Source organism: Pelodiscus sinensis, chromosome 4 (assembly GCF_052426305.1).
Source record: "Pelodiscus sinensis isolate ZL-2025 chromosome 4, ASM5242630v1, whole genome shotgun sequence".
Classification (NCBI taxonomy): Eukaryota; Metazoa; Chordata; order Testudines; family Trionychidae; genus Pelodiscus; species Pelodiscus sinensis.
In genome coordinates this window covers 105,735,688-105,756,920 of record NC_143055.1, presented here as the reverse complement: position 1 = coordinate 105,756,920, position 21,233 = coordinate 105,735,688, and the positions used below count along the sequence as shown (strand labels likewise).

The window sequence follows — 21,233 nt, the reverse complement described above, 5'->3', positions numbered from 1 at the left end:
AATGGCTTCCTGCTGGGGTGCTTGCTGCCCCCTGTGGTCATTCCACAGTATAACTCCATCCAACCAGACCCCTTTCCATTTTATGAGGAAAAAATCAAATTCCTGGCACATCCTATTGTCCTAGCACAACCAAACCTTGGCCTTGATTTAATTGATGATAAGAGGAGGCTGTATACCAAATGTGGGGATTCTAGCTCTTATAATTTAGGAGGAGTTTTTGAACAAACAGGCTCACCAACACACAGACAGATAGATAGATACAAAAGCCCATCTACAATGTTTTGTGACATCATCATTGACATGACAAAAGCACAGGTCAGAGCTACATCAACACTGCGACAATTCGTTGACTCAGATTGTATCCTTAACAATTCAGCCAGAGTTTGGGTTCATGGGGAGCCATGTGGGGTAATCTCCAGCTTGTTCATGTACAGTAGAAGGTGTAAGCTGCACTGTCCTTTAGGATGGTGCAGACTGCTCCCACCAATGCACCCGACCAGCTCTGCAGGTTGGTATGGAAGAGAAGCAAGGTCCTAGCCCACCTTCTCTTTGCTCTGTTTGTGGTGAGTTTCACCCCCAGGGAGAGGAATTTTTCATGGCTTTATGCATAGTCAGTTCAAAGGAACCACAAAGTATAAGCCCCACTCCTGGAAAAAGAATCCTGGCTCAGCCTGTTCATGAGTGGCTTGCGGCGATAGGAGGCATTATCAGGCTATTCCTGCATTGCTGTTATTCCATTGCTGCCACCATGTTCATAGAGACTATGGTAGCCTGATCAGCCCTCAGGGCAGCTTCAACCTAAAGCCAGACTGCATTATAAATTAAGTCAAAACCATTAGGAATCCAGTGGTTAATGTAGATTTTTGTGTATTCCATTCACATTCATTCATACATTACATTCAAAAGTAATAAAAAAGAAATAAAAAAGAATTGTTTTCTTAAAAACACACAAGCATTTAAGATCAACCTATTAGAAGTTTACACTGGGCTTAGGTTGTCATTTACATTTAGTATGAACTGGAATGTTGTATGAGATCTGGCAACCAAATAATAAAGGTATTGCCAACCTGGTAAGTTTCATACAAGATATCTGATCTTTTTATTAAGTGTTAGAAAAGAGACACCAAACTTCAAACAGAGCATATTGTTAGTCCTTGTGTGTCAGATCAAAATTACAGAACATGATAACTCTAAGTATATAAATAACATATTTTAAAATTATTTAACAAAAAAAAAGAAGGATGGCTAAAATAATTTGTGCAAATTGCTTGACAGTATATTTTCTTTTTTGGAAAATCTGGGAATAAAAGTAACATTTATGTAAACTAAGCAGATGTTTATGATTAGTTCTTAGTTAACATCACCCAGCTGGCTCAGGATGATTTTATGGAGGAGAGCGCATTTCAGAATGCCACATGTTTACATAAATCATGACTATGGCAGTCATGATACTGGGGCAAAAGTGCTACATTTCCCATTGTAGGTAACCTCTTCAAATCACACCATATAACACTAGAGTAGACTTTACTCCCCAACACAGTATCTGTTTCGAGTTTCCTGTAATGAGTTGTTGTGTATGTTAGGCATAAACCAGTATTCCTGGGCTTAAATATTGTAGTGTAATATATACTAGCATGCATAATGCAGATCTCCATTGTGGAACTTTGTATAAGAATCAGTAGGTACTGAAATATCAGATGCATGTCTTTATAATAGTATTTGATAAAAGTGTGTTCCTTTGAAAGTTATAGATTTATTGATATGCTGATTTTAAATTTGATTTGCTACAGGTAACAAGTAATTTTAGTAATATAGTTTTTCTTCTAAATTCAGCCATTAATTCAGCAGTTGCATTCTGAAGGAGTCATTTTATAATTATAGTCTTTATTTCTGAATCAATATAGTGAAACATACCTTTGCAACTAGAATATTTTCATCTGATTTTGATGAGCTTGTTGCTAACCTCAGGTTGTATATCTAGCATGGAAAATCGCTTTCCATGCTTCTGCTCACGTGTTCAGTGATGTACTTTTCAAGACACCTAGCCCTTTTGTTGCAGGTTACAAATTGAGGGCAAAATTTTCTCCCCTGGTCCTCACTGCAGGACTGCAGTTGTATATTACACACATGGGCACTCACTTTGCAAGCATTTATGCACTTAATGTGACTCACAGGAGTAGTCCTGTTCCATAGAACCCGTGTACACATGCATACAAAATGTTTGCAGGATAAGAACTTTATTCCTTGCACAGAAGTCCCCTCAGCATCAGTCAGAGATATATAAAGATAAGGAGTGCAGAATACACAATGCTGGTCTGTATTACAGATCAAAATAGGAAAATACAGCCTCTGTTCTTAGAAGATTATAAATTCACTGCCTGTGTTGTGATGAAACAAAAACAATATTTTATATACTAAGGCTGAGGGTTGAAAGATTAGGTAACAATATTTTTAAAATGTGAGGGGAGGACGGAACAATGCCAAATGTGTCTTCCCTGTTGTTCTCATTTGTGTATTTTTAAATAAGCTTGTTGATCAACTGCATGTATGATTAACGGATATGCATATGTAAGCACCCATTTTTGCATACACTGCATCCTAGTCATAAAGATTTGAAATAATTAAATAGGACCTTTTTGAAGGCTTTTATACAAACTGGCTGTGTCTACACTGCACCCCTTTTCTGGAAATTTCAAGTAGGAATAAGAGATCCTCCGGAAAAGGGCTTATTTTACGGAGAATCACGTCTAGACTGGCGCTTTTCTCCGGCTTATCCCCAAGCCGGAAAAAAGCGGCAGCCATGTAAATGCAAATGCCGCGGGGGATATTTAAATCCCCCGCGGATTTTGCTATTCCGATGTGTCTAATCTGCATCCCTTTTCCGGAAAAGGGGTGCAGTGTAGACACAGCCACTGTGTTTGTAGTGTATAGTAAAATTGTCAACTTGAAAATGATGTGGTGCCTTGAGGACACTGTGTGTTGTTCTTATGTCTTTCTGGCATGCTTATGTATGGGGAGAGTTTACATTGTTACTTTTATTTAAAAATATTTTAAATCCGTAATTTTTGCATCCATATATATATATATATATGGAGGAGGAGGGGAAAGGAACCAATCCAATGACCACTGTAATAAATAGAAGTCTTTTAATTAACTTCAGTTTGTACTGGATCTAGTACATTGTATATCCAGTCTGTTCCTCATCCAGCCCCTGACTCACTATCTTTACCTTGGGCAAGTCACAAAACTTTCCACACCTCAGTTTGCACACCTGTAAAATGAGCATAATGGGTTTTTTTTTATAAAAGTCACCGGAAACATGCAAAGTACTGTTGGAGGTGTGTATAATGAAGAGAGGACAAGTGGACCTTTTTCCTGTCTGAAGTGAAGGTTTTTACAATTTCTAATTTTTTTTTCTATATTTGTCTTAATATTTGCTTTGGTCTTTCTCAAGTAAAGCTGAGAAAAAATTTTCATCGGTTTGTTTAAATCAATTATCTAATTTTTCCCATATTAAATACAGTTGTAATTGTTACTTTTGTGATACATTGTTTAGATTATGAAGTATTTTTCCAAGGATTTAGTGTGAGACACAGGTATGTAGGAGATATTAAATGTGGCAGTTATTAGATTATCATTTGAATAAAACACTTCGGCTATGTCTACACTGGTGCAATCTTGCGCCAGAGCTATGCAAATGAGGCTTAGCATGGAATACCACCGAGCCTCATTTGCATATCTAATGAGCCGTCACTTTTGCGGAAGAGGCTCTTGCACAAGAAGAAGCTGTCTACACTGCCCCTTCTTGCGCAAGAAAAACCCTCTTGCACAATGCCGTTATTCTTGAGAATAACGTAACAGCATTGCGCAAGAGGGTTTTTCTTGCGCAAGAATGGGCAGTGTAGACAGCTCCTTCTTGAGCAAGAACCTCTTCCGCAAAAATGGCAGCTTATTAGATATGCAAATGAGGCTTGGCGATATTCCACGCTTAGCCTCATTTGCATAGCTCTGGCACAAGATCGTGCCAGTGTAGACATAGCCTTGAAGTGGATTGGGGTGGGGGAGAGATTATTAAATAGCAAAAAGCAAGAAGATAGAAAAAAACTCATTTTTTCCTTTATCAAAATCTGGGCCTTTTTTTTTTCAGTAGTTTGTTGTTATTCATTCCTCAAATTTCATGCACACACAAGCATTCCAGAATATTCTGGTTTATAAACTTGGACACCAGACCTGCTACAAAATAGTTTTGAAAACTAAGAAAATTCTGGAGATCTGAAGATACCAAGCACCTTTTTCTGCTTCTCAAAATCTCACAGTATGCAATACCTGAGTGAGCAGCTGTGTGCATAGCTGAGTATGAACAAACAAGGTAGGGAACCAGAGACAAAGTAATCACCCCATTAAATTCTTGTATATTAAGCGAGTCACTCTTGCAAAGGGTATGTCAAGTTGAGAAACTGGGCCATGCTGGATTTTATGCATATGAAGTTAGGAGAAAGAATTGCACACATGGAACAAAATGTCTAGCTTTCTATAAAGAGTAATTGTGTGTTTTTGTTTGTTGTTCTTTCTTTGCTTTTTTGTTTTAACAGTTCAAAAAAAAATTCCTTGAAGTCTTTTATTTAACTCATCATCCATTAACATGCACAATTAATATTTTGTATAAAAATGTGTGTCACATTAAGGCACTGGAAAAAATGTGATCATCGCATGCCATCCAGCATTCAAGGGCCTCTACCCTCTACTCAGGCCACAAGCAACATGCTCATTAAAACCAAAAATATTTTTCCAGCTCAGCTGTTCTGTGGTGATGGTGTCTGGACTCTGGAAACAGAATAAGAAATGTTGGTATGTTTCTGTGTACAAAGAGTTTTCTTTGAGAGTGTACATGGAAAAGAGACTTATGAAAGGCATTTTGTCCATTTGATCTCCCTATTCCTAGCGAGTCAGAATGTCCTATTAAAATTATCTTTAAAAGAATTAATATGAATATCTCCAGATGCTGTCCATTTTGTTTGGGGTGGAGGGGAGGGTGAAAGTACCATACTATGATTCTACTGTGCATCTCTGAATTGAGAGTTGAAAATCAGCACTCCCATATATGATAAGAATGCTGGTCTTTTCTGACAAATAGTTTAATCTGATATTAATCTGCCTATTTGTATTGCTCTTTATACATTAGAAAACATGGCCTTTAGCCAATTATTTACAACAGAGCTCCTTTATGATATAGGGCAAAGTAACCATATTTATGACATTATAAATACAAGTGGTAAAGAATAAAAAGAATGAGATGTACGTATATTCTTATCAAATGAAGTGTGTAATAATGAGGCACTCAGTACTGAATTAGAATGAATGTGAAGCAGATGCATGCCTGCTTTTCAGGGGGAAAAACTACTCAAATTTTATGGACATGGTTATCACAGTTTAATTTGTAAATGTGTAATGGGACCATCAATAGCCAAATGTTTGTGAAGTTGGATGATCAATATTACAGTGTAGTAGTGATGGTGATTTTCCATATCTGTTGTCTATTAAATTATGGTCTGATTCTGCCACTTTCACATACGTTAAGCAGTATGAGCCATGAGCCAGTGTGTCTGCTCCCTGCCTCACCAGTCTGTTTCCCTCACTAGCAAATGCCTTAAAGCTCTGCTGGCTTAGACCTTGTATAGCAGGTAACAATAAATTAACTTCAGCTCCTCCCATTGTACATTCATTGAAGTTGTTATGTTTGCTATTTTGTTGACAAGTCAATATATCAGTGTATTAATTTAACCAGGGTAACTATACCCTCTCCTTCAAACCCAGCATGGCAACAGCGTAGAGTAAAACAAGTTTATTAACAAAAGAGCAGGGTTTGAATGACACCACATAAAAAAGATAAAGGTAGAGATGGTCACAAGCAAATAAAAGTGAAAACATACCTAAAACTCAATCTAGCAAGATACAGTCTTTGTCAAGGCGGTTTCTTTTATCCAGTCTCCTTTCCAGCTTTTCACTGGCCAGCCTGGCCAGGACCTATCACATTGATCAAATCACTTGGGGGTACAGCTACACTGCACACTTATTTTGAAATAATATATTCTGGAATAGTTATTCCAAAATGTCTTATTTCGAAATAGCATGTCCACACTTCAGGGAAGGCTCAAAATTAGGCCATGGCAGACTTTCCTAATGTGGATGTGCTGTCTTGATTTAGAGCCCCAGGAAGCACTGGGGATAAATTACTTAGAATGGCCCTGGTGAGGAGCTATTTCAAAATAGCAGTAGTGGAGCGTCTAAACTGCAGCTATTTCAAAATAGCTATTTCAGAAGAGGAGTTATTCCTCATGGAATGAGGTTTACAGAAGTCAGAATAAGTCGCCCATTATTTCGATATTATTTCAAAATAACTGGATTGTGGTGTAGACGCTCAGGCGCCTATGTCTTTCTGGGGCATAGAAACCAGGTGAATTTCCTATTTCTTGAGTTCAATATCAGGCTAACACCCAGCAGTTTAGCTTGATGGATGTGCTTACTGCTAATATGTAAATACAGGTAAACTCATGTTTCTTTGTCTCTAGGGCAAGCCTCTTTATTCCCATTACTTAGGATAATTGTCTGGTCTCAACATGTTCTAGTAACATCATAGAAGAGAAATCCATAACTTCATATATAGCATTATCACATACATATTACACTGGTTAATAATAGTACCTTATTAGTTTTCATATGATACTCCACGAAGCATATTTTGAACATATAGTGCAATAGGGTGTAGGATGTGAATACAGGAATGCCTAGAGTCACAAGTGGTGCTGTACTCTTTGAGCAACAGCAATGACATTAGTTCAACCAGTGAGGAATAAGGTACTTGAGAAATTATTACAATAAAACCAGAAATAGAAAATAATAGTAGCCAAGTATGAATCAACATCTCAGTATATTGTGTGTCACATCTTTGTGTGATAGCTCTAAATATCAGGTTATGAAGTAATAGATTTATTGTCTGGTCTGAAGAAATATATAATTTATTGGTATGTTCTTTTTTTTCCTGAACGGAGTAAAAATTGATAGCATATTACATCTGCCAAGTTGCTCAGTTTATGGAACTACAGTAAATTAAACAAGCTATTATAAAACACTTTAGACATCTGGATGGAAAATAACTTTTTGGTAAGTGCATAGTTATGGGATTAAAGAATTAATATATCATGGTAGAAAAACTGGTTGAACTATAGAGAGGGTTACATTTGTGTCTGAAACTTTTCAAAATTTTCCGATCAGAAATCAAGGCCCAAAAGAAAATACTAATACAATTAAATCACCCAATCAACAAACAAATCAAGAATAAGAACCATGCCAAGCCATAGTGATGAAGTTTAAATTTAGCAAAAGAGGCTGTCTTAGACTTTAATGCCAGCTCTGAACCCTCTGTCTCATCTGCTAAGCACAACATCAACAGTCCACAATGCACTTGTTACCTAGGTTATTCTCTCTTCCTCCTAGCCCTCACCGCCTCTTCCCAGCTTTTGGAACTTTGATGTGATATTTGGAAAACAAATTTGCAAAGGTAACTCCAGTAGAGAGAGAAAATGGAATGCCAAAGATCTGAGGAGATGGTCTTGATTATTGCAGGCATTGTGGATTCACGGTCTGATCTGCTTTTCATTGGTCTATACCTTTCACTGGTCATTCCTACTTGGTTCCTCTCTGCATAATCAAGATTACTCCCATCCCACTTGGTATTTAGGCTTATACTCTATCTTTTTTCTGAAATAGGAATCCCCAATATGTTCTGGAAATTTCTTCCCAGCTAAGATACTGCTCAACAGCCAAAGAGAGGAATCTTTTCCCAAATCTGTCTCCCAATGCACACCATTTATTTTGTCAATGTGCAGTGGACGAGTATTTGGCCACTTATGAAAAAATATCCATGGTGGAAGCAGTTTAAAAAATCTACCAGGATGTTTGTGCATTTCACAAATGAATTTTGCTTTAAATATCACTGAGCCTATTTGGTCAATGAACAGTATGTATGCAGCTATCAAAGTTTAAAAAGTGGAGTTTAAAGGCATTTTATGACTTTTTTTGTATATAGCTGAATAAAGCAAAATATTTCCCAAAGTTCAAAAGTTCACCTACTTAAAATTTTGAGTGTTAATTTCCCTTATAAAAAGGGATAAGGACTAAGTGACCTTTTTATCTATTGGGTAAAAGGATCATTAGATTCAGTTTGATTTCTACCAGATGTTATTTGTTGTTGTTTTTCTGCTTATCCAGATAGCCTGATGCCTCTTCCATGAACATCTTGCTATTGACTTCAGTGGAAGAAGGGTTGGGCACTTTTGTTATCAATACAATCTTAATGCAGTCAGAAAAAATGTATGAAATGCTTAGTTTCTGGTGGAAACATAACCTTTTAAAAATGTTTAAGAACCTAACATAGCTATTAATCACAGACAATGTTTGATATATAATGTTCTACAGATGGAATTTAAATTGCTGAGAGAAATGAGCAGCTATGTGTTTTGAACAGTTAATTGTTTTCTGAATTGGGACATTTACTTTGTTTGTCTGATTTGCTTTTAAAATGTGCTGTCATACCGATTCTATCACATTGCAAGGCATTATTGCCAGCTGCTATTTTAGCAGCATCTTCAAATGAAGGTTCCATGTGGGGGGGGGGGAAGGGGGCAGGCATCTGCTTTGCTATATCCAATCTGTGTAGATCACAGTCCATCAAGGGAATGGATGTTCCACCAACAAATTAACAAGGGGCTCCCACCAATTTTTTAGCAGTTAGCCTTTGTTGCTCTGCATGTTTGCTGAAGAAAATGGTGAGGAACTTGGGGAACTGATTCTATGGGTTTCCCACTGAAAAACAACCATTTTTGTAGCCATAAACAAGAAGGGGGAGTCAGACTTTCATGGAGCAAATGGATTTTTTTGAAACTCACTTGCTAGAAAATCTAAATATTTCTCAAACTATATTGAGTATACAACAGTATAGTACAGAGTTAAACCTATGTCATTTGGAACAATGTGGATGAGAAGGAGGGAAGGAGATGATTTTTAAGGAGACGTCTTAAAGGCAAACATTTTTTTGCTGAATTATTTTAGGGACTCCCCACACAATATTAGTAGGCTGGTGGGCATCAACAGGACTGAATCGCTTGGCAGCCACTGCAGTAGACTGATACACTTGAAATATGCCCTTAACCGGCAAATAGGTTTGCATTTAAGGAGAGTTTTGATGGCCTCTATCTACAATTTGGCTCAGATCAGAAAATTATCCTATTTTTTTCAAGACTATTTGACTGTTCGTTCCAATCTCATTGATTAACTGAGCTTCTATCTCTGCCTTTGTGATACAGATCAGAGCTGGAGGAGGAGGAGTGCCTATCATTTCCTTCTCACTATTACAAGCCTAGAGGTTGAGTTAATGAGTCTGTTTTCCAACCACAGAAGAAAGGAAGGTAATAGAGGAAAGATCTAGCTGCTTTCTCTTCCACTACTAAGACAGATGTTTCCAGTCTTTGTGAAAAAACATCTAGCACCATTCTTTTTTCCTCTTCTCAAACAAAATCAAACATATCTGAAACAATTTTCTGAAAGAAGAGGTTCTTGTCCTTTATCCTCATCCCTCTCCTCTTGGATCTTTAGGGGCATCTGCCTGGTTTTATTGCACCATCTCTCACCATTCAAGGTGCTCCCTCAAGTCTCTTTTATCTTTAGATGGTACTAAATGTACCATATGGTTTGAGATCCAGACCTTATCCTGCATTAGTGCATTTGGAAATGATGCGGAGTTAGTGAAAATTACACGGAGTTAGTGAAAAGCCTCAGACTGTTTTGCAAGACATAGCCTCTTCTCACATAGGATTGGAAAATTTTCCTTGGTTGGTAACTTCTGGGGCACTTTTCCGGCCTCAGAGTGTTTAAAAGTCCAGCATATCATCTTCAATGTGATTTCTACTGTTACCACTGCAGGACTTAAGGAAATTCTGATCTTCTGGTTTTGGGAATTTATATTTAAATAAAGCTGCAAAATGACTATATTTGAAAGGTGAGGAGAGGGAGAATATACCAAGAAACCAAGGGTTTGCAAAATCATGGTTTCCTTTCTAAAACAGGTGAAGATCTCCTCTTCCAGAGGGTCCTAGGAAATTTTTTAACATTCAAGTGGATGGAAAATTAACTTACATTGCACTTGCTGCTAGTCCTGTCTGATTCTAAGCAAAATTCTAGTGTACTACAGCAAAATTCTGGTGTACTACAGTTATATTACACTAAGGTAGTGGGAATAATTCAGCAACTAAGTAAAGGACTCCTTTCTAAAATCAAGAATGTGTCTTTAAACAAGGATATTGTATAACTGTAGATTGCCAGTTAATGTTGGGCTATGTTCTGAATATATCTAGGCAGTGAAAACATTTTAATACTGTTAAATATGAGAAACATGCTTTTGTAGAGGAAGAGTGCTATACAGGAGAGTGAAATCATACATGAAAAGGTCAGCTGGGTTGGCAGTAGTGGACATAGCTTTATTGGGTTGTGATCGAGGAAAAAAAATTTTCAGCCACCCCCCAAAACATAAATGATTCCTGTCCACAGCAAGCACATCTGTATGCTAAGGGCTGGCCTTATGGGTTGGCAAAATTGGTGACTGTCCAGAAGTACTGTGGTGGAGAGGCTGCAAAAGGCCTGTGTCCACCCACGGGGAGGAGACAAAGGGGGCTGCAGGGTGGAAATCAGGTTCACCCCCATTCCATCTTCACCCTCCTGGAAGCAAATATGCACAGCACTTCTGCCACTCCACCTGCTGCTACTCTGCCTGCTGAGCAACTGTCCACCACGTGAGGAATAGTACTTAAGGGCTCCAAAGAAAAAAAGTTCATCCAGGCTGCCATTTTCTCTAACACTGAAATTTTGGAAAGAGTTACGAAAATGGTTCTGTGAAAGACCGCCATATTTATCTCCATTGTTATATGGAATAAAACCAGGGGAATCTTTGACTACTCTGAACACCTTCTACTGGAGATATGGATTCTAGCTACTGGTGTTAGGCTCCATGGATATTTGCTAATATTTTAGGGACAATTCTTCAAAAATATCAAAGCAGAGTGCAGGCCACTAGAGGCCTTTATGTATATGCTGGTCAGTCTCCACACTTATATAAAAATGCTTTACAAACATTAGCTGCCTAATTCCCACAATATCTTTGCCTTATGGGCAGATATTATTATCCCCATTTCACAGATGGGGCAACAGAGGCAGAAAAGTTAAGGTCCTGTTCACACAGTTTATACAGTGGCCTGCATAACCTAAAGCTACACCACCCAAGGGGAGATCTAAAAGGGAATATAACTCTAGATATACAATTATTTCCCCAGTTCCCAAGCACTAGGTGTGCATGGGAAGCCTCATTTTGGAGAGTGCAGCCTGCTCCCCCTAATATGGGTTGGTGCAGAGGGAGTAGGGCCTCCTCTTAGCTGTCTCTGCCCCTTGGAGGTGACTTGTGTCCTGGGTTGCTAAAAGAAAGCTGCTCCTAACCTCCTCCAAGAACAAGAACTGCTAGTATACTTGCTGCTTGTGCAATGGGTGTATGAGGGACAGGAGTTTGGAGGTGGCTGTGATGGTGCAGTTGCAAAAACATCCTGGAACCAGGAGCTTGTGGTATGGGTGTGTGAGTTGGCCACTGTCAGAAAGAATAAACTCTTGTGGAGGAAGTTGCAACAGGACTTGGTCATAGTTTGTCTGCCTCTCATCTATGAAGCTGTTCCAGAAGCCACACTGTCTGCTACTCAGAGAAGTTAGCTCAGATGCAGGCTGGGAGCCAGCTTTGTTTTTGCATCATCACTGGCAGCCTAGGCAGTGTGAATTACCCTTAATCATGAGGGGAAAAAATGGTGACAAATACGAATGCTACTAATCAGCTAACATTGTAGACTATCAAGCCAAGTAGGGCTAAAAGCTTCTCTTGTGTTTGCTAGGAAAGATGAACAAATCCCTTATATTTATGAAAAACCCAAATCAGAAGTCTACCCCGTAGACTAGAGCTTCACTGGCCTTTCTAGCCACTTTTGGCTTTGTGTGTATGCTCTGGGAGAATAGATAATTTGCATTAAAAGGGATTTCACTGACCTAAGGGAATGCCCAAATTCCATCATTTTCTTTTTATTTTCCCTGGCAAATGAGCATTAAATTCCCTGCTTCTGGAGAAGCAGTTCTAGTTTGGCTAGGAGGAGAGAAAGAAAGAACATACATAAAACAAGCCAGATGCCATATTTTCCTCATGTAATTACCCCAGCCCAGTGCTTAATATGTGAGCACAAACACCAACCCCTACCCCTCATACCCTTATCTAGCTAACCACTTCTATATCCTAAATCCTATCTGATCCACCCTCAGCTTTCCCAACCTTTTCTGCTCAGACATATTCCATTCATTCCTTTGGGAATTACACAACTCACTTCCTCCCCTTGGTAAGAAAATCAGACGGTAAGAGTCACTCATATGCTACAAGTAGACCACAAACCCAAATCAGATCGAGATTATTTATAATCTTTTCCCCCTTCCCTTTGGAGGGTTAGGTGAGTGACTAAGAGGCCCTTATCCAAAGTGCTCATTTTCCTTTTGGAATGCAATAAGCTAGAGTCCCCCTTCCCCCAGGGCAAAGACTTTAAAAACTAATTTAAAATAAATAGATTTATAATGAGCATAAAAAAACCTTTCCGGCTACTGTGCCAATAATTTCATGTTCATTATAGTATGCTTCTCTGTATTTGACATCAGTAGTAATACTTAAGTCATGCCATAAATTGGATACATAGGGAATGGGCCAGACTCTCAGAAACTGGCATGGGAAGGTATAAATTACACCTTGCTAAAACTACTGAGCAAGATAGGAGTGGAGGAGTATTTACACGGCTGTTTACATTACCACTTTCCCTTAGGTCATTTTCTGGGAGGAGGAGAGGCAATCTCTTTAGCTCCTGGTCCAGATGCAGCTCCATATGAGCTGCAGCAAAAAGATGCTGCATCAGCATCCTCCTCAGCTGCCCAACCTATATCTCCTTCCTCTATATATTTTGAGCAATATACTATGCCCTTTGCACAAGTGATGAGGTGGCTGCTTTGTACTCCCACCGCTTTCTCCACTACTCCAGCCAAACTTTCGCCCTGGAGTCCCTTTGCAAGTACCTATTCCAGTGTAGACATGTAAATGAAAACTAGTTCTGTATGTTAAAGAAGGACCTGGAAGTCAGAACTCCTGGCTCCTACTCTTACCTCTATGAATTCGTGGTGTGCTCTTGTATAGGTCAATTTATCTGTGCACGATCATTTGGGTGATATGACACTTAATTCAAATGGTTTCTAAATCACCTGGAGATACTAAATAGTGCTATGTAAATAGAAAGTATAATTATCATTATCATGTTAGTTTTTCAAAGGAATGATCTTACAAATACTCACTTGACAGGTAATTTATCTATGTGTCCTCTTTATATGCAGTTAGCAGATTTACCCTATGTTGCTCAGGTCTGTAACTCAATTCAAGGTTGTTGGTTTTTGTTTTTGTTTTTTTTTAATAAAAGGAAAATGTACATGCTTGTATTTTTTTAAAATACAGTGTTATTTTTATTAAATTAATTTTTTATTTTAGATTTCTTAAAAAGGATTGCTAAAATTTTTCTGTTCAATTTTTTAGTAATTTTTTAAAAATTGGAATTCTTTCAAGAGCATTTTTTTCTTCATCCCTACAAACTCTTATCGTTCGCTATGTTTTAACAAAAAAAAGGCTATAGTCAATTTGGTTTTTGGTAACATTTTCTTCTAGTTTTCAAATCTTAAGCATTGATTTAGCTGTGCCAAAACAGAGTACTACTCCAAATTTCTCTGTTTTATCTTTTTTTCTGTAAGGTTTATTGAGAAGCAATCGTATTCCAGGTTCGTACTATTTTTCTGGCTCATCTTGGTTCAGTCTTTCAACAGTCTCTCAGTTATGTTAATTTTGAGGACTGTACTTCATTTGGTGATTCTGTCTCTTTTCTATATGGTTTTATGAGACAAAATCTTATTCTAGGCACATCCCGTTTTCCTGGAACAACCTTAATGTTGCTTTCAGTTATGATAACAGGAAGCTGTATATCAAATTTGGTGGTTCTAGCTCCTACCGTTTAGGACAAACTCTCTAATATATATAGTAGATTTATATCAGTGGATGAATTATTTGAAGTTCATCTAGCCTATGAACTCAAAGGTCATACTGATCCTTGAAGAGGCACATGCAAACAGGCATTGTGCATGCAGATCCAAGGTAGTGCATGAGTTTAAGAACTTGCCCAATCATACCAAAAATTTGGTGCATTTATGGTCCTATCCATGAATTCTGTGTGATAATCCCATTTCTCTAATAATAAACAAAAAAAGCAATAAGGTTTTCCATTCTGGGCACTTGACTTCCTGAACAAAGATGGCAGATTGTGGGGACTTTGAGAGGACAAGCAAAAGGCTGGATGGATTATTGGAAAACATAGATTAAAAAGCAGCCAAGCAACGACTAAGATGAATTGTAACATCCTTCACAAACCTTCAAATTATAAATACCAAAAATAGAGGGAATTTTTAGTGGGGTACAAGGAGATATAGCTCAGAGAAATGGCATAAACGTCAGGACTTACTGTGTGGGGCTGCTACCTGAGGTCTGTGCTTAAAGGGGCTTCCCCTCCCCTCGGACAGCCAGATCTCAGGTTTCTCTGCTTGCTTGTCTACCTCGATGAGGGACAGCAAAGCATTTTGTCTCTGCATGCTCTGGTTGTCCTCACTCGGGAAACCACAGCACTCTGCAGCTCTTCTGCTGATTCATAATGTTACCATTGTTGATGTCTGATTTGGGTCCATTTGTTCTTTTGCATAAAGACAGTCCAGTTTGGCTAATGTAGATGACAGGGGAGCATTGCTGGCACGTGTGGGCATATATCACATTAGTAGATGTGCAGGTGAGTGAGCCCCAGAAGCCATGGTTAGGTCTTATGATGGTGTCACATGTTAGCAATATTATTGGTTTTGAAAGGGAAAACATACAAATGAAGTTGAGCAGGGAGTTGAGAATTTGGTTGCCTAAAATCAGAAAGATGAGTACAGTTCTAGGTGGGACCTCAAATCAAACTGTTTATCTATCATGAAAAGACCTAATGGTCCAGCTAGGCTGAACATCACCTGACTTTTATTACTGCTATTGACACCTGACAGAGGACTTGCAGAAAGACTTATTCATACACAGCTTCCATCAAGTAACTGTTTATGTCAAGGCTTTTGGCATACTCTGGTTGAAGAACCTGCACTAATGAAATCCTTTATTAATATCACAGAGAAAGTTGCCAGCTCACTGTCAGATTAAATAGCCAGATACTTACTTATAGGAGGGAAAGTGTTTTCCATAATGTGAATTTTTAGAGACTGTGGTAAACAAAATTAATGGATTGTCTTGGCTTTAGAATGGGCATATTCATATATATTATTATCTTTGCATTTGTAATTATTCCTTTCAACTTTAAGGTTCCCAAAGTAGCTTACAAAACCAAGATCAGATTTTGTAGAGAAAAAATTTTGGTCCGTCAGACCGAGGGCTCATTCATAACATGCTAGTCTTATCCTCACTCACACACTGGAAGGACATGAACATTGTGGGGCAATGCATGGATGTAATGTCAATGAGAAGTCAATTAGTATCCTTATTTTCATTTAAAATTTTAAATGCACTTTTCTCTGGTTTTTCTACTCGAGATCTGTACAAAATTGCACTGAATGATCATCTAGCCAAATCACATTTTCATTGATGCAGATCCTTAGTCTTTGATGGATTGTTGTCATGATTTACTTAAAATATAAAAGTTCTTGTACATATTTTTAATATTCTAGAAGTTATTTCAAGTGTTAGAAGTAGGTATGTGACACTCACTATTTTTGAAGCTTTATCTACTGCAGTTTTAGACAAATTAGGGTATCCATGTTAAATTTATTTTAATGTGCTTGATCAAATATCTCAAAGTAATAAAAGCATGTAATATTTTTCTACTTTTCTCTGAGACTAATGATAAGCCTTTTAAAATGCAGGTAGTTGTCCACATTTACATTTCAGGAGGGGAATGAATTTTCACATGCACTATTTTAGTTAGTTCAGAAGCAGCAGAATGAACAGCTGAAAGGATTGTCTAAAGCCAGGCAAAGCATTCGATGCTGCAGAGCAAGCTTCTCCTCACAGCACTGTTAGAGCACCTCAATTTCTGTGGAATTTCCTCAACCACCTCCCTGCTCCCCCAACCCCAGACTAGGCACTGCCATGCCAAATTCACTAGGGACTTGACTGACGCACCACAATCATTTCAATTGTGACCTAAGCCACACTTGAACCTTGGGGGTGAAATTCTGGCCCCATTGAAGTCACTGAGAGTTTAGCCATTGACTTCAATAGAACCAGGATTTCACCCTAGGCCTTCAGATGTGAAAGGTTAATACATTAACCCACTATAGCATTTAGCTTCCCAGCCTTGGTACCTATTTCAATATACTTTAGTGCTAGTCTGTAAATATGACATTCAGAGGTGGTTCCCAAGAGAACTGTGCACATCAGAAATTGTGCTGTCCTGAATAATGCATAGCACAAGGATTTGTGAGACTGACAAAGGGAGATCTTGTTTATCCAGAACTTCAGCTTCATGTACTATTTTAGGAGTTGTAAACATACAGAGCCTTTAAGAATTTCTGTACTTGTATCTTATTATTTATAATGCAATTGCATCGAGAGTCCCTAGCTGTTACAGTGGCCCCATTATGTTAGTCATTGTACAAACACATAAAGTATCTTCCCCCAAAAAATGTACAATCTAAGTAGAGAAGAGCTTTATAAAAGACTAGTGGAAGGAAATATTATTCATATTTTACAGATAAGAAAACTGAGGAACTGGTGGGGAGGGACAAGTGAAGCTATTTGCCCAAGAGCACACAGGAAGTCGGTAGCAGAACCAGGAACTGAATCCAGATTACCAGAGTCTCATTTCAATGACTTAACAATCATGCCAACCTTACATTTTGACGACAAAGTAAAATACAGTAAAAAAGCTGCTGACTACTGCCAGCTAGGGGAAAATACCCAATCCTGTAGTAATTTCAATAGGATACAGTTGCCGCCTAGGAAAGAATGACTGCTACATGCATCTGAGAAGCAGCAGTGATAATCTTTGGCTACTAGTACACTACAGGCCTTAAAGTAACACAGCTGTACTCCTGTAGCTGTGCCACTGGAAGGTTCACATGTAGCCGCTCTATGCTAGTGGGAGAGTGCTCTGCTGGTGGCATAATTCACACCCCGCCTCAAGAGGTGGCAATAGCTGTGTCAGTGGAGAGTGTCTCCTGGTATAGTAGGTGCTATCCACGCTGGCACTTCTCTTGGTGAAACTTATGTCAGTCAGGGCTCGTCTAGACTACATTCCTCTGTCGAAAGAGGAATGTAAATGAGCTCGATCGAAAGTGCAAATGAAACGTGGATTTAAATGCTTCATTTGCATATTTGTGTCTGATCGCTGTTTCAAAAAAGGGTTTTTCTAAAGTGAAACCGCAGTCTAGACGGACTTCTTTCGGGAAAAAAACCCCTTTTTTGAAAGATCCCGTACTCCTAAAAAAATTAGGAGTATGGGTTCTTTCGAAAAAGGGGAGGTTTAGAAAGAACTCCATCTAGACTGCGGTTTCACTTTCGAAAAACTCTTTTTTGAAACAGCGATTGGACACGAATATGCAAATGAAGCACGGGATATTTAAATCCATGCTTCATTTGCACTTTTGATCGGGCTCATTTACATTCCTCTTTCGACAGAGGAATGCAGTCTAGATGAGCCCTCAGAGATGTGTTATTTCACACCCATTACTGACAAAAGTTTTACCAACAAAAGCGCTGGGCTAGACAAAGCTTTGCTCTTACACGTGCTTGGCAGCTTCAGTTCCTTCCAGAAAAATCTGTTTTTTAAAACCACTTTTTAACTGACTAAAACTTGTAGCACTGTACCGTTAACTTTAGCTGTCTCATTTGTTCCACGTTTAATATATGACACCTTCAGCTATGTTCAAAGATTCCAAGGCCTGAACAGACTGTTCTGATTACTTACTCTGATCTCCTGTATAATACAAGCCAAGGAACTTCCCATAAATAATTTCTACAGCATATCTTTTAGAAAAACATCCAATCTTGATTTTAAAATGGTCAGTGATGGGGAATTCACCATGGCCCCATCTAAGTCGTTGATAGTTAATTACCTCACAGTTTAAAAAGTATGCCTTATTTCCAGTGTGAATTTATCTAGCTTCAGTTTCCAGCCATTTGATCATGTTATAACTTTCTCTGATAAAGATCCCATAATTATATATTTGTTCCTCGTGTAGATACTTAATGACACAGAAAAATAAAAATGTTCTCTGAGTTAACGTGAAACTCCAGCTCATTTTTATCTCATTCACTTGTTAAATCTACAGTTCTTGGGGAGGTTTCCGCAGAAAATAAATGTATGTAAACTAGCAGGTGCTGTCTTTCCAAAAAATACATCATCATCATGGATCTGTTAGCCTAAGAAAGCAAGAGCTTTTCCTGCACCCCAGGGTGTGGAGAGTTGTGGAGGTTTAGGCTGAAACTTAAAAAACAAACAGCCTCCCCCCCCAAAAAAACCACCTACATTAAATCCAGGGATCTAAGGCAAAGAGAAGAAAGAAGACATTAAATTCCATATATAATTCCTATAAATTGTGGAAACAATTGCAATACTCAGTCTTACTGACCAAAAATGAACACCATTTGCAGTGGAACACTGTTTGCAGTGTTATTGTAGCTGTGTTGATCCCAGGATACTAGAGAGACGATGTGGCTGAAGTAAGATCTTTTACTGGACCAACTTGTGCTGGTGAAACAGACAAGCTTTTAAGTTTACACAGAGATGGTCTTCTACTCTGAAAATAGGTACTTGGTGTGTCACAGTTAAATATAAGGCGGAACAGATTGTTTAGCACAAGATATTAACACACATTGTAAGAATCTGACGGGTAATTGTGTTAGTCTGTAACTTTAAAAATGAGTAGTCCTATGGCACCGTAGAGACTAATGAAAATAAAATATAGAATCATGAGATTTCAAGGGCAAAACCCACTTCTTCAGGTGAGCTAGAGTGGGTTTTGTCCACGAAAGCTCATGATACTATATATATTTTCATTAGTTTCTAAGGTGGCACAGGACTACTCGTTTTTATACATTATAAGAGGCTATTGAAAGTGAAGTGGTCGGTTAACATCTCTGCAGTCACAGGACAAAAAAAAGGGGAGGGAGGCACTAGTGGGTTATGGATAGCTGTAATAACCAAGAAATCTAGTATATTTATTAAGACGATGATTTTAGTGTGTAGCATAGTTATGAATCTAAGCTCATCTTTTGAAAGTGTTGTCCAGGTTTCCTCTGAGGATGAGGACTGAAAGGTCAAATGTGGAGTGAAGCATTCACCATTTTGTGACATGGTGCTTTTGTCTTATATCATTTTTCTTTGTGAGTTAATTGGAGATCATAGTGATTGTCTGGTTTCACCGCATTTCAACCAACCTCCCTCCCTTTAGGAGAGGTGGATGTCTTTGGCTCCCATCAACCTAGGTAGCCTCTTTACTGAAGCGCTACAGAAATGCAGTTTCAGCTGTGCTGCTGTAGTGGTTTGTGTGTAGACAAGCCCTGAATACCTTTCCTTGATCTGAAAAAGAGCTATGGGTATGCTCAAAAGCTTGTCTCTTTCCCCAACTGTAGTTGGTTCAGTAAAAGATATTGTATCATCCACCACGTCCTTCTTACTTTGTTTGAAACTTTAATGTATTTATTGCTTCAAGTACCACCTTAGATTTTTTTATACTGGAAAGAGACTAAATTAAAAAAAAAATTGAAATTTTCAAGCAGTTTAATTTGCTCATTGACAGTGCTTTAGTTTGTCAGTTTTACCATTTTCATCAATTCAGTGAGCTTCCAGAATTGTTTGTGTTGCTGATTTGCACAGCAAAAGGGAGGAAAGAATTTATTTAAAAATAGGAAAATGTTGAGGGGGAAAAATGAGAAAAATACATGAGAGGAAAAGTAGTAACTGAAAGTACTTTTAATATTTTTGTTAAACTGTCTACATTACAAATTGACAGTGTTGCTGTAATGGAATAGGTTTTGTTATTCTGCTCACAAAAGAACCCAGCCCACCCTACTCGACTAGCTCCTAGTGTCTCCTGCTGCCACCAGCCGCCACCCTCTTCCACTGCCCTTTCTCCCCTCTCCCAGAACTGGCTCTTCCAATGGCACCACCAGGGCCAGCCCTTATCACCCTTCTTCATTGGGTCCCCCTTGCTGCCTTTCAGCTCTCCAGCCTTGGGGTCCCCTCCCCACAGTACCAAGACCTGGGATGTTCTCTCCACCACCTTCCAGGGCTGGGGTCCACTGTCTTCCATCTGCTTTTCTGCCTGCTTTCTTCTTTCCCACTCCCTGCCTCGAGAGAAAACAGAATTCCAAGAGCCCCCCAGTTTCTGAGATATGGGCTGCCAATGTTGTAAATGTATAGCTACATTTAAAAAATCCACTGAGGGTAGCAAGACCATATGCACCTGGGAAATGAAGTCTTTATCTTTTCAGAGTGATACACAATTGCAGAATTAATGAACACAGAGGACCAAATTAGTTATTATATACAACAGCATACATTGGCTAGCACTAACATGGACAGAAACAAATGCAGAAAATATAGCTCAGGTGGCGGGGGAAGCAGAGAAAGAGAGAGAATGTCTTAAGGCACGGAAGAGTTTGCTGGCAAAGTTGATGTTTTATAAAAGTTCTTCAGCTGGTGAGAAAAATGCTGAATCAATGGACTCCAGCGATTGTACGAAGGCTGATGAAAAGGACAGTTGTGCAAAAATGAAATAGAAAATAAGCTATAGAAATAAAGAAATCTGCTGACACTGTTTTCACTGAAGATAATATGTATGATCCAGCAAATTGGCCAGATTTACTCAACAAGACAACAGACATTTTAGTGGAGAGAGGATCTTTGAAAATAACTGGTAGTGATGGCAATGTTTTTCTCTAAAGAATGATGCCAGTTGATGCTTTTCAGAAGCCTTTCTCCATTTGGTAAACTCTGAATGCAAGGGTTGAAAGAAATTTTCTGGAATACTAAAAGAAGGCTGAT

The 21,233-nt window shown here is 38.5% G+C and overlaps 1 long non-coding RNA gene across 2 annotated transcripts in view; it reads left to right on the top strand.

Moving 5' to 3' along the window:
• Positions 1 to 295: 295 nt before the first annotated feature.
• The window catches only part of LOC112545153 (uncharacterized), a 57,739-nt gene continuing 36,801 nt past the window's right edge, over positions 296 to 21,233 (top strand). For both annotated transcript variants that reach the window (XR_012904083.2, XR_012904084.2), the window contains exons 1-2: positions 296 to 508; positions 3,309 to 3,390. This is a non-coding gene — a long non-coding RNA (uncharacterized LOC112545153). The remainder of the gene's footprint in view (positions 509 to 3,308; positions 3,391 to 21,233) is intronic.